Source organism: Colobus angolensis, unplaced genomic scaffold, assembly GCF_000951035.1.
Source record: "Colobus angolensis palliatus isolate OR3802 unplaced genomic scaffold, Cang.pa_1.0 Scaffold473, whole genome shotgun sequence".
Taxonomy (NCBI): domain Eukaryota; kingdom Metazoa; phylum Chordata; class Mammalia; order Primates; family Cercopithecidae; genus Colobus; species Colobus angolensis.
The window spans coordinates 139,632-151,818 of NW_012118188.1; positions in this window are offsets into that span (position 1 = coordinate 139,632).

Genomic DNA, 12,187 nt, shown 5'->3' on the forward strand with positions numbered 1-12,187 from the left:
GGGGCCGGCAGCCAATCCCAGGAAACCTCGGGAAGAGGGCAGGACCGGGGCTGGACCGGCCCGGCAGTTGGTCACCGGTGTCCTCGGCCTGCCTAGGTCTGGATCCTGCACGCTGGGTGAGACACAAGGCCACCCTGCAGGAAGCATCCTTCGAACCTCAGGGATCCTGGGCAGGAGAATCGGCTTCTTCAGGCACCCTGCTGGGCCTTGGCCCTCTTCGATCTTGTTCCCTCAGCTCCTCGGTTTCTCCCCTGGGAAGCCTTGGCGATTACCCTCTCCTCCCCTTGGCGCCTAGGCTCTCAGTCACGCGACCGCCTAGAGCCCTGAGCTGTTATTTATGCCGCGTTTTTACTCACTTAAGTATTCAGCACGGGTTCATCAGGTGTGTACTCTGTGCCAGGCAATCTTCTAATCCTTAAATGGAAGAAACAAAGGACTCCCTTGGACTGACATTTTTCATGGAGAATAAAAAAAGAACACGAAATATAAAAATGTTAAGGTTATAAGAGCTAAGGGAAAAAACATGTGTTAAAACTTGAAAATATAAAAATAGCAAATCATCTTTCCTGTGGACAAATGAAACCCCTCTTTGATTCTAAGAAACAAAGAAACAAAACCCATCATGACTGGTGTTCTGTAGTCTTTGGAAAATACGTTTTACTGTAGAAATGACTAAATACGATGAAAGACTCTTTACCAGTAGTGGCTGGTTGGCACCTCCACACCTAAGTAGCATCCTATTTTGGTTCATGTTTGATAAAGCAGAAGAGCTAAAGAGACATGGGCCAGCCGGCGCGGTGGCTCATGCCTGTAATCCCAGCATTGGGGAGGCCGAAGTGGGCAGATCACCTGAGGTCGAGAGTTCGAAATCAGTCTGACCAACATGGAGAAACCCTGTCTATACTAAAAAATACAAAATTTGCCGGGCTTGGTGGCGCATGCCTGTAATGCCAGCTACTTGGGAGGCTGAGGCAGGAGAATCGCTTGAGGCAGAGGTTGCCGTGAGCCGAGACTTCGCTATTGCACTCCAGCCTGGGCAACAAGACAGAAACTCCGTCTCAAAAAAGAAAAGAAAAGGGCCAAGAGCCATCGCTCTGAGGCGTGGGACACAGGGTCCGCAGTTGGGATACTAACTGCTGTATGGGTGGGGGAGTGGTCCTCAAACCCTGGAGCTTCTCAGTCCCTGCCTCTTTCAACCTCTAAATGGGCCCACTGCTTTTCCCTTCCCACTGTTCTGCTGGCTGGGCACCCTCACCACCAGCAGCACGGCTCTCACCCCTCTGGTCTGGGTTCTGCCAGCCCCACAGGTCTAAGCTCTCCCCAGGCCATTATTTTTTGCCTCTTCCTTCTTCATTGAGGTCCTCTCTCTGTCTTTTGCTCTTTTGCCTGGCTCAAGACATGGGTTTAACCACTGTTTATACTACCCATTGCTAATGTTGACTCACTACGCCATATCTTTTTCTTTTTTCTTTTTTCCCAAGTGGCACTCTTTGAGATATCTTTTATTGATGTTTCTTTACACGTTGTTTTTACATGCATTACAGTGTGATGAACACATCCATCCACTGAAATAACATTATTCTCAACCACGCAAAAGCAAGCAATACTCTTAGAATAATCCTTTCTGCATATGTCTTTAGACACGTTTACATTCATAACACGGCGGTCACCACCCCATTTCTATGTTTAAGTAACTTGACTTTTTCTCTTTCTCCCTTTCTCTATCAATTAAATTCCCATTTTATTTTACCCCAAGCTACTTTTACCTAATAGAATATCTATGTTTTTTACTGTAAGATTGAATAAGGCCAGAGATGAGGAGAATAGTGATTGTGAAATAAAATGAAAGAGATAAATACTCAATTCTTGGGAGCAATAGCCTTGTTGTTGGGATATGTTTATTCATTTATAAAACCAATGAGAACCTACCATATGTCAAGTACTGTAGTAGACCTGAGAGCAAATAGTGAAAAAAAACCCAAATCAAGGACCTTGCCCTTGTGGAACTTTTAGTATAGTAGATAAAACAGACATTGATACACAAATCATATAAAAATGTAAAATTACCACTTAACAAGAGCTGGAGTGGTGGTCAGGGACCTAGCTGTGAGTTTGAGGGAAGGATGAGTAAGCAGAAAATTGAAGATGAGTTTATAAAGCAAAAGAGTGGAGCCTGGGGTATAGGTAGAGGAAAGAGGATGTACAGTGTGTGTGCTCTAGGAAGGAGCTCAGTGTATCCATGGACATGTAGAAAGGCTACTGTGACTTTCTACAAAAAAAAGCCAAGGGGTCAGGTGGGGTGGAGAGAGATATAGGATAAGGCATGATATAATCTGGGCTATAGAGGGAATGTGGCTGGAGATGCTGGTGACTGCCAGACCATGCTGGACCTTGTAGACCATGTTTAAAATGCCCATCAATGATGCTCATTAATAATGTGTTGTACAAATGCAGGTCAATAAAAGTTGATGTTTGCAAGACCAGCATGTGTTCAGGTCATTATGTTCACAGCTAATAATAGCTAACCATTATTGCACACTTATTTCATTCTCTGCACTCCTTTAACTGCTCTATATAGATTATCTCATTTAATTTTTCCAGCTACTCTACCCAATAGGCATGATTAAATTCCTCATTTTAGGCAGAGCATGGTGGCTCACACTGTAATCTCAGTGTTTGGGAGACCAATGTAGGAGGATCACTTGAGGCCAGGAGTTCAAGACCAGTCTGAGAAAAATTAGCCTGTTGCGGTGGCATGTGCCTGTAGTCCCAGCTACTCGGGAGGCTGAGGTGAGAGGCAGTGAGCTATGATAGTACCACTGCATGACACAGCAAGACCCCATCTCTAATTTTTTTTTTTTTTTTTTGAGACCTAGTCTCACTCTGTTACCCAGGTTGGAGTGCAGTGCTGCAATCTTGGCTCACTGCAACCTCCTCCTCCCGGGTTTAAGTGATTCTCCAGGCTCAGCATCCTGAGTAGCTGGGATTACAGCTCAGCCACCATGCCTGGCTACTTTTTGTATTTTTAGTAGAGACAAGGTTTCACCATATTGTTCAGGCTGGTCTCGAACTCCTGACCTCATGATCCACCCACCTCAGTCTCCCAAAGTGCTGGTATTACAAGCGTGAGTCACCATGCCTGACCTCTAAAAAATTTTTTAAAAATCTTCATTTTGCCCTTGAGGATCCACATATTGCTTTTTTTTTTTTTTTTTTTTTTGAGAGCTAGTCTATTCCCAGTCCAATAGTGTAGATGGTTAGTGAACATATTAGGAGTTCTGAGCACATGTAATCAATGTAGCAGTTCGAGACTCAAATGCCACTCTACCACTTGCACACATGTGCACAAACACAAATTTAGAAAATTGAAATTATAGCTGCAATGGCAAGATGGTAGACACAGGATGGCAGCATGGAATTCTCAATTTCTGTAACTTTGAAGGTGTTTTCTTTAAAAATTTATGCGGCTTAATTTAGAATGCTTTAAAATACAGAATTATATTAAGGCAGTCATATTTGAAGATGCATGTTTACCTGCTGAACCTAAATAACACAGCTTCGTCTCCTGTAGAATTTGATAATATTGGATATTAAATTGTGCTTTTTCTTTAAAAAAAAAAGTTCCTTAAAATGATTACATATTATCCATTATGTTTAGCATCAAATGTATTCTATGAAATCACTATATAAATTAAAGTAATAATTTATACAGTATGGTCAGTCAGACTAATTAGCATAAGGCACTTAGTTGAAAGTAGAGCTGAAATAAATGATTGTATTCCATTAAAGAATATTGAGTGAAGAGACAGACCAGCTTCCTCTGTAGCATGATTTTAATGAGACTGCTGAGTTGAGTTCTGTTCTATATCAAAAAGGGAACACAAATCTCTTGAGGTTCTATTTCTGGCTCTACCAAAGGCTTTGCTGTTATACCTAGAGCAAGATGGAACCTGTTACTTTTTTTCCATCTGCAAAATGCAGGCAACGTTTTTAGCTTTTTTTCCCACAGGAGTAGCAGGATTAATGAGCACCACAGATGACTTTACCTATTTTGTAACTGCAAATGCATTCTTATTGCCATATTTTCATGAGAAATAAACATCTGCTGGTTTTTTCCGATGAGGCTAAAACTTTCAAATCTGGAGTATGTAGGTTATCAGCTCCACTTTAAAATTCCAGTTCCAAGTTTAAACAAAAGGAGAATAAGATAAATATTTCAAGTACTAATAAATGGAGTTTTTTTTTTTTTTGGAAATAGACTATTTTCAGTAAGATTAGTAAGAGTATCTGAAATACATTATTAAAGCTTATGTAGAATGAGGCTGGTTTGCTGGAAAAGATAATTTCAAAAGTAAATTGGTATGTCTGTGGGAATTAATATGGCAAGCCTGTTGAGAAGTTTGTAGTTTGTATTTTATTTATTTAGAGACAGAGCCTTGCTACAGCCCTGAACTCCTGGGCTTGGACGGTGGGCATGTCTTGCCAGATAGCAATAATTCAAGCAGACCCTGAGAATTACCCTATGTTTCTTGGTGAATTGTTGTTCAGTGTTCTGAGCTATGGACCCCAGGAATGGTTAAATCAGATGTTTACATCATACCTGTAAGAATACTGGGACCCTGACTCGTTCCTTGGAACACGAGTCATACAAGGAAGGGAACGCCTTTGTTTTGAGCTGAGTAGAGGCTACTAAGTAGAGGCTGCCAAACAAAAATAGCTTTATAACTTACGTGTTATTCACAGATAGCAGTGGTTTTCCTGTCCAGCATGCCACTCCTGGACGCCTGGTATGTAAGCCCCCGGAATAAAACTCCATGTCTCGCCTGCTGTCTCCCGGTCTTTTTTATTGGCCTCTGGGTGACCATACCCTCCCAGCTTGCTGGCCTGGGAGTCCAAAATGACAGGGCTCAAGCAATCCTGCTGTTTCAGCCTAGCTGGGACTACAGTCATGTGCCACTGTACAGGATAATACACTTTAGAATGACTCTTCATAACTCTGAGATCTTTCTGTCAGTCCCAGTACTGGGCTGGGCGTGGTGGCTCAGGTTTATAATCCCAGCGCTTTGGGAGGCTGAGGTGAGTAGATCTCTTGAGCTCAGTAGTTTGAGACCAGATAGCACTAACTCAAGCAGACCCTGAGAATTACCCTATGTTCCTTGGTGAATGTTTGTTCAGTGTTCTGAGCTATGAACCTGAGGAATGGCAAAATCAGATGTTTACAGCATACCTATAAGAACATCTGGACCCTGACTCGTTACTTGGAGTGCAAGTTGTACAAGGAAGTGAGGGCAACATGGTGAAACCCCATCTCTAGGAAAAATACGAAAAGTTAGCCTGGTGTGGTGGTGCACGCCTGGGGTCCCAGCTACTCAGGAGACTGAGGTGAGAGCCTGGGCAGCAGAAGTTGCAGTGAGCCAAGATCATGCCACTACACTCCAGCCTGGGCAACTGAATGAGACCCTGTCTCAAAAAAAGAAAAAAAAAAAAATCCCAGCATTGATGCTGAGGGTCTGATATTGATGATGTACATGAAATGAGAAACATTCTTAAACTTCGTGATTACACAGATTACCAGCTAGTCAAAGATACTTTTATCCAACCTAGGTGACTGTTACTGGCCTATACTACTGTGGGAGAGCTCAGTCCTTATTTCAGCAATTGGATGAGGCACACACTGTGATTGTGCTTGTTTTTGAAAGACAGAGTCCAGGTCAGAATCACAGGGAAGGAAGTCAACTACTTCAAAATATTGAACTGGTTAATGGGAAGCGCTTAACTTCTCACTCAGAAATTCCAAGTGGAGGAATTTGCAGTAGAGTGATATGCCTGGCTTGCCTGGGCTCCTTCCCTCACTTTTCCCCAGGGAAGGAGGAACATTTTTTTCTGATCGGTGAGTTTCAAGAAGTAACTGAACAGGGAATGGCAGCCTCTTCCTGCCTCCAGGCCTCTGAGATTGCTGACCTGCAAGAGCTAGTGTAAATTTTAAAAATATGTATTTTTTTGCGCATTTTTCATGCATATCTATAGAAGTCTTTTTTTCCCCTTGAGATGGAGTCTTACCCTGTCGCCCAGGCTAGAGTGTAGTGGCACAATCGTGACTCACTGCAGCCTTGACCTCCTGGGCTCAGGAGATACTTCCCGCTTAATCTTCCAAGTAATTGAGGCTATAGGTGTGCACCACCATGCTTGGCTACTTTTGAAATTTTTTTGTAGAGACGGGGTCTTGCTATATCCCCCAGGCATCGAACTCCTGGACTCAAGCCATCCTCCTACCTGTGCCTCCCAAAGTGCTGGGATTATAGGTGTGAGCCACTGCACCTGGGTAGTGTGAATTCTGTTTTCTGCAACTGAACCCACTGGACATACTTACTTGGTGATTCTGGCCAAGCTGTTATAAATGTTCATTATGTGGACTCCAGGATGGATTTTACCTAAAGAATGAAGACAAAATCTATTCATAAAATTCCCCCAAATCAACTATCACGTCATTTCAGTAACTTATAGGAGTAATTGCCCTCTTCATATAGGCTGATATTCAGATGAAATTGGACCTACTAAATATTCTGTTTTTTTTTTTTTTTTTTTTTTTTTTTTTTTTTTTTTTGCTCACATTCTTCTATATCTTTGACGGCAGTGGCTGTGGACATACAGAGTGAATGGAAAAAGTGTAATGTTTTTACATCGGACCTTTCCTACTATTATAGCACAGTAGCTAACACATATTTGAAACTCAACAAATATTTGTTGAATGAATGAATTATTACATTCAGGGATCAACTGAAAATGTTTTATGTATTTATTTTTGAGACAGAGTTTCACTCTTGTTGCCCAGGCTGAAGTACAATGGTGAGATCTTGGCTCACTGCAACCTCTGCCTCCTGGGTTCAAGCGATTCTCCTACCTCAGTCTCCTGAGTAGCTGGGACAACAGGCATGTGCCACCATGGCTGGCTAATTTTTGTATTTTTAGTAGAGGCAGGGTTTCACCATGTTGGCCAGACTGGTCTCGAACTCCTGACCTCAGGTGATCTACCCTCCTCGGCCTCCCAAAGTGTTGGGATTACAGGCGTGAGCCACCGCGCCTGGCCAAAAATGTTTAAAAATCACTGTATTTTATAATGCCCTTAATCAGATTCTAGTAGCATGGTGGGTTACTTACTGGTGCAGCCCGGGGGGAGTCTTACCAAGCTAATTTTGGGACAGACCCATCATGGAGGCCATGGGTGTGCAGTACCGGGAAAGCTTTTAAGCATTTATCACATGAAAGAGGGCGCTACGACATTAGCCCAGATCTCACGTACACACATAAATACAGGTTCTCAACCAATGTTTCCAGGTGCAAGTAGTTAAAAATGTTAGAGTCCATCCTGGACAGAATGCAAAGAAAATGATATCAGCTTTCTGCTCTCTGGGGTCTGAAGCTCTAGCCTGTATCCTATAATGGCTGTCATCTTGTCATTCACTTCACCTTTAGCCTGTGTTTAATGAGCCCCTTTCTACTAAATATGCTGCCTGACTTCTTGGACCTTCTTACGTCACATATTCCAACTGCCTATCCTTGCTCTAGTTGACCTGTTTCCCAATTGTTCTCCCTCTTTCTTCCCAGACTCCTGAAGACTCTTGCTTTTAGTCACATGGGTGAAGGGTGATCTGCACATCCATTCATGCTCTTAACCAGACAACAGGTACTTGCGAGCTCCAACTGTGTGCTGGGCAGTGGGCTATGTGCTGGGGATACAAAGATGATCAAAACATGGTCCTAACTCTCAGAGAGCTCACAAATGATGATGATCGTACAATAAGTGATGAGGTCGAGGTAGCACTGGGCACTGTGGGGGACAGAGATGAGGCATCAAACCAGGCTGGGAAGGGTTCCAGGAGCAAAGCTGCCTTCCTCTGGTTGTCATGTCTCAGAAGAGCATCTATTTATAAAGGTGAAATTGAGAATCCTGAATAAGTCCTAGAACCAGACCAGAAGGCTTTGTGCTTCTGGGAGAAAATGGATAGGTAGACATGGGCTCTGAAGAGGAAGGAAACTTCTACACACATTAGAGAAAATGTTGAGTGTTTAGATTCCTGGGCTTAGAAACAGCATTTGTACATCTTTGTAATGGGGCCTTATTGGCACTTTTTTAAAATTAGTCTTGGGGAACAGGGTTAAGTGGGGAAAAATATATTAACTAAAATTTGTTTATAACGCATAGGAAAAAATTGTGTGTGTGTGCTGTAGGTATTTTTACTGCCATTTTGGAGGAGGTTTATGGTTTCCTAACAAGCTCCGATTATTATAAAGCATGTACTTGCATAGACAAGTTGAGAGAAAAGCCTGATTGACATTAATCTCAAACATGTTGCTGGAAAGAATTTTTTTCTCCTGGTTGTCTTTGAAGTGAAGATCAGAGGTGATTCTTTGTTACCCAAAAAACTTTGATGTTTTCCTGCACTACTGCTGACAGCCAGGATGTAAACACTAACATCCACAATCATTTTATGATTAGGTGAGAATTTGTTAAAGGAAAACAATAATAAATAATTTGTTATTGCTCAGTTGTAACTTTAAAATGTTCCTGGGTGTCTTAAAGGGAAAGATAGTTCTAGAACAGAACCATTGACATCCATTAACAAAGTCTATTTAAAAACTTGTTTAGCTGAAAATGAATGCATCAAAGTGGCAACAAAAGAACTTGCTTTAGTACAGTTGGAGTGGGAGGGAATCAGAAGAGAGAGAAAATAATAGGGAATTGATGGAAGAGAGAAACCCCTTTCTGGCCCACCAGCACAACCAAATCCATCCCCCCCAACCATTCATCCACTAGCATGTGCTCAGCAGTGGGGGACACAACGTGAAGCAGATGTCCACCCTCACAGAGTTGACAAGTCGTGGATCACAGGGCCGACTGATTTGTTAGACAGAATGCCTTCATACCAGGTGAGGAAAAGAACATTTCATCCCAAATATGCACTAACTATAGAAAAGTTGTAAAAAAAAAAAAAAAAAAAAACCACAAATAAATGAAGAAAATGAGAATCACCTTTAACTTACTTCCTAGAGCTAATCATCATTAGCATTTTGGTGTAGTTCCTCCTTAAGTTCTTCTTTTTTTTTTTTTTTTTTTTTTTTTGAGACGGAGTCTTGCTCTGTCACCCAGGCTGGAGTACAGTGGCATGATCTTAGCTCACTGCAACCTCGACCTCCTGGGTTCAAGTAATTCTCCTGCCTCAGCCTCCCGAATAGCTGGGACTACAGGTGCCTGCCACCATGCCCAGCTAATTTTTTTTTTTTTTTTTTTTTTTGTATTTTTAGTAGAGACGGGGTTTCACCGTGTTAACCAGGATGGTCTTGATCTTCTGACCTTGTGATCTGCCCACCTTGGTCTGCCAAAGTGCTGGGATTATAGGCGTGAGCCACTGTGCCCAGCCTCCTCCTTAAGGTCTTTGTGTTTGTGTATGTGTGTCTAGCATGCAATCCATATTTTCTGTCTTGTTTTGTTATTCACTTAACATTATATCATGAGCAGTTTCCTATGCTGTTAGAAATCTTTAAAAATATAATTTTTAGTGGTTACTTGATGTTCCATTTCATGGATCTACAAAATTAACTTTTACCATTTAGACTGTTTTTCTCCTTATTGTTTGCTACTGTAGTTAATAGTAAAATAACATCTTTAAACCACAAATTGTGCCCAAATCTCCAGTTCTTCTTTAAGGTATATTTCTAGAGGTATAAATTTTTGGATCGCTGGATATGAAAGTTTTGCTGCTTTTGCAAAATTACTTTCCAGAATGGGAAATATTTGATTCTAGAACATCTGGATAATTTAAGCAGTGGTTTGGTTTAGTGCTTGCTCTCATGTAAATCAATCACAATGACATACTTAGCTGAATGATAGTGTTTTTTTTTCACAAGTGAGCATTTGGACAGAAGCTTTTTAAATTACAGGTTACAGAGTGTGGCTTTGAGGACCCATGCTGAAAACAATGGTCGTTTTTTAGTGTTTTTCTTTTTCTTTTTCCCCTTTCTTTCTCCTCGCCTTTCTCATTCCCTCTTCCCCTTTTATTCACAGCATTTCAAACTTCCTCATCTCTACCCATGCTCTTCCACTTATGCTGATAACCCACATTCACAGTCTGGTATGTCTCCTTCCATAATTTTCTTCTTGTACGTGTAATTTTTTTTATTTTTTTTTTTTATTTTTTTTGAGGTGGAGTCTTGCTCTGTCACCCAGGCTGGAGTGCAGTGGCACGATCTTGGCTCACTGCAACCTCAACCTCCTGAGTTCAAGCAATTCTCCTGCCTCAGCCTCCTGAATAACTGGGACTACAGGTGCCCAACACCACACCCAGCTAATTTTTGTATTTTTAGTAGTGATGGGGTTTCGCCATGTTGGCTAGGCTGATCTCAAACTCCTGACCTCAGGTAATCTGTCCGCTTTGGCCTCCCAAAGTACTGGGATTACAGGCATGAGCCACCACACCTGGCCATTGTACATGTAACTAGATACTCATTTATGCACATGTATATGCACACACATGCACACATAATGTCACTATTTTACAGAAATGATGTTTCATTATACTCTTCCATGTTTAAAAAAAAAATAGTGAAAGGAAAGCAGTGTCTGGTGGTGAGTTCAGCAGTGATTTTTCTGGAAGCCATTGCTGGAGGCACACCTTAGAGCCAACTGCTCCAGCCCTTTTAGTAATAGGTGCTTAAAAATTATTTTGTATTTCAGGTTGAGTGGCTCATGTTTCCTGCACTGCACCCTGATGTATACACTTCATTTAATATGTCATTTACATTATAATTCCTGGTGTTCCATTCCTTTCTAATTACCTTAGTCTGTTTCAGCTGCTCTAATAATATACCATAGACTGAGTGGCTTATAAGCAACAGAAATTTATTTCTCACAGTTCTGGAGGCTGAAAGTCCAAGATCAAGACTCTGGCCGATTCAGTGTTTTGTGAGGGCTGCTTCCTCACAGATGACAGCCTCCTTCTCACTCTAACCTAACATAGCAGAAGGGATGAGTGACATCTCTAGGGCCTCTTTCACAAGGGTGCTAATCCCATTCACAAGGACTCCACCCTTTCGATTTAATCGCCTCACAAAGGCCAGATCTTCTAATGCTATCACCCTGGGGGTGAGAATTTAAACATAAAAATTTTGAGAGAACATCAACATTCAGACTGTAACACAAATTAAAACAGAATAATTTCTCTTTTTTAAACCTGAATCCTGACCTTATTCAATCACCCTTTTCCAATTCCCATCATTGATATATGTCATTGCTCTTTAAAACTTTTGCCAGTCTGATGGGTATAAAATAATATCTCAGTATTGTTTAATTTTGGTCTTCTCTGATAACTAGTGAGTTTAAACATATTTTCTTAAAAAATTGCCATTCATGTTTCTTTTTCTGTAAATGCCTGTTGATATTCTTGGCCATTTTTCAATTGCTTACTTTTTTCTTATCCATATTTAATAGCTCCTAATGTATTTTAAATTATATGTCTTTGTCTATCATCAGTGTGGAAGTTTCCAGCTCACAGCCCCCAAATGTGTTGCTTTTGAATGAACTTTGTTTGCTGGACATCATTTTGCCAGTTGATGTAGAGAAACCCTTGATACAGAACCCCTTCTATGTACTCTTTTGATCACAAGTGCTGGCAAGATAAAGACCACATTCACAGATTCTCCTGCAGCTAGGAATCTTATTAGTATTATTTGAGACAGGGTCACGAAGGCTGTAGTGCAATGGTGCAATCATAGCTCACTGCAGCCTTGGGTTCCTGGCTCAAGCAATGCTCACTCCTCAGCCTCCTAAGTAGCAAAAGCTACAGGCATGTAGCTTCACTCCCAGCTAATTTCAAAAATATTCTTAATGAAATAAATAAAATAAAATCCTGTCTCACTGTGTTTGCCGAGGCTGCAGCAAGGAATGTGGCATGAATTAGGTTGTACCAAAGGGATGCATTCATGCAAGACCTGGAAGATGGAAGGGAGGCAGAAACCATTTTCTTCTCTATTTCTGCTATAAAGCAAGTTTAAAGAATTATGAATATTTGTAAGCAGACTCTGCATTCCAGTGTCCAATCATCACCTTCCTGACTTTGAGAACTGAAGAAGCAGCAGTGTAATAGCAATAGCTTTCTGACGTCTCATTGTTATTTTGTTGATGTGTCCTTGA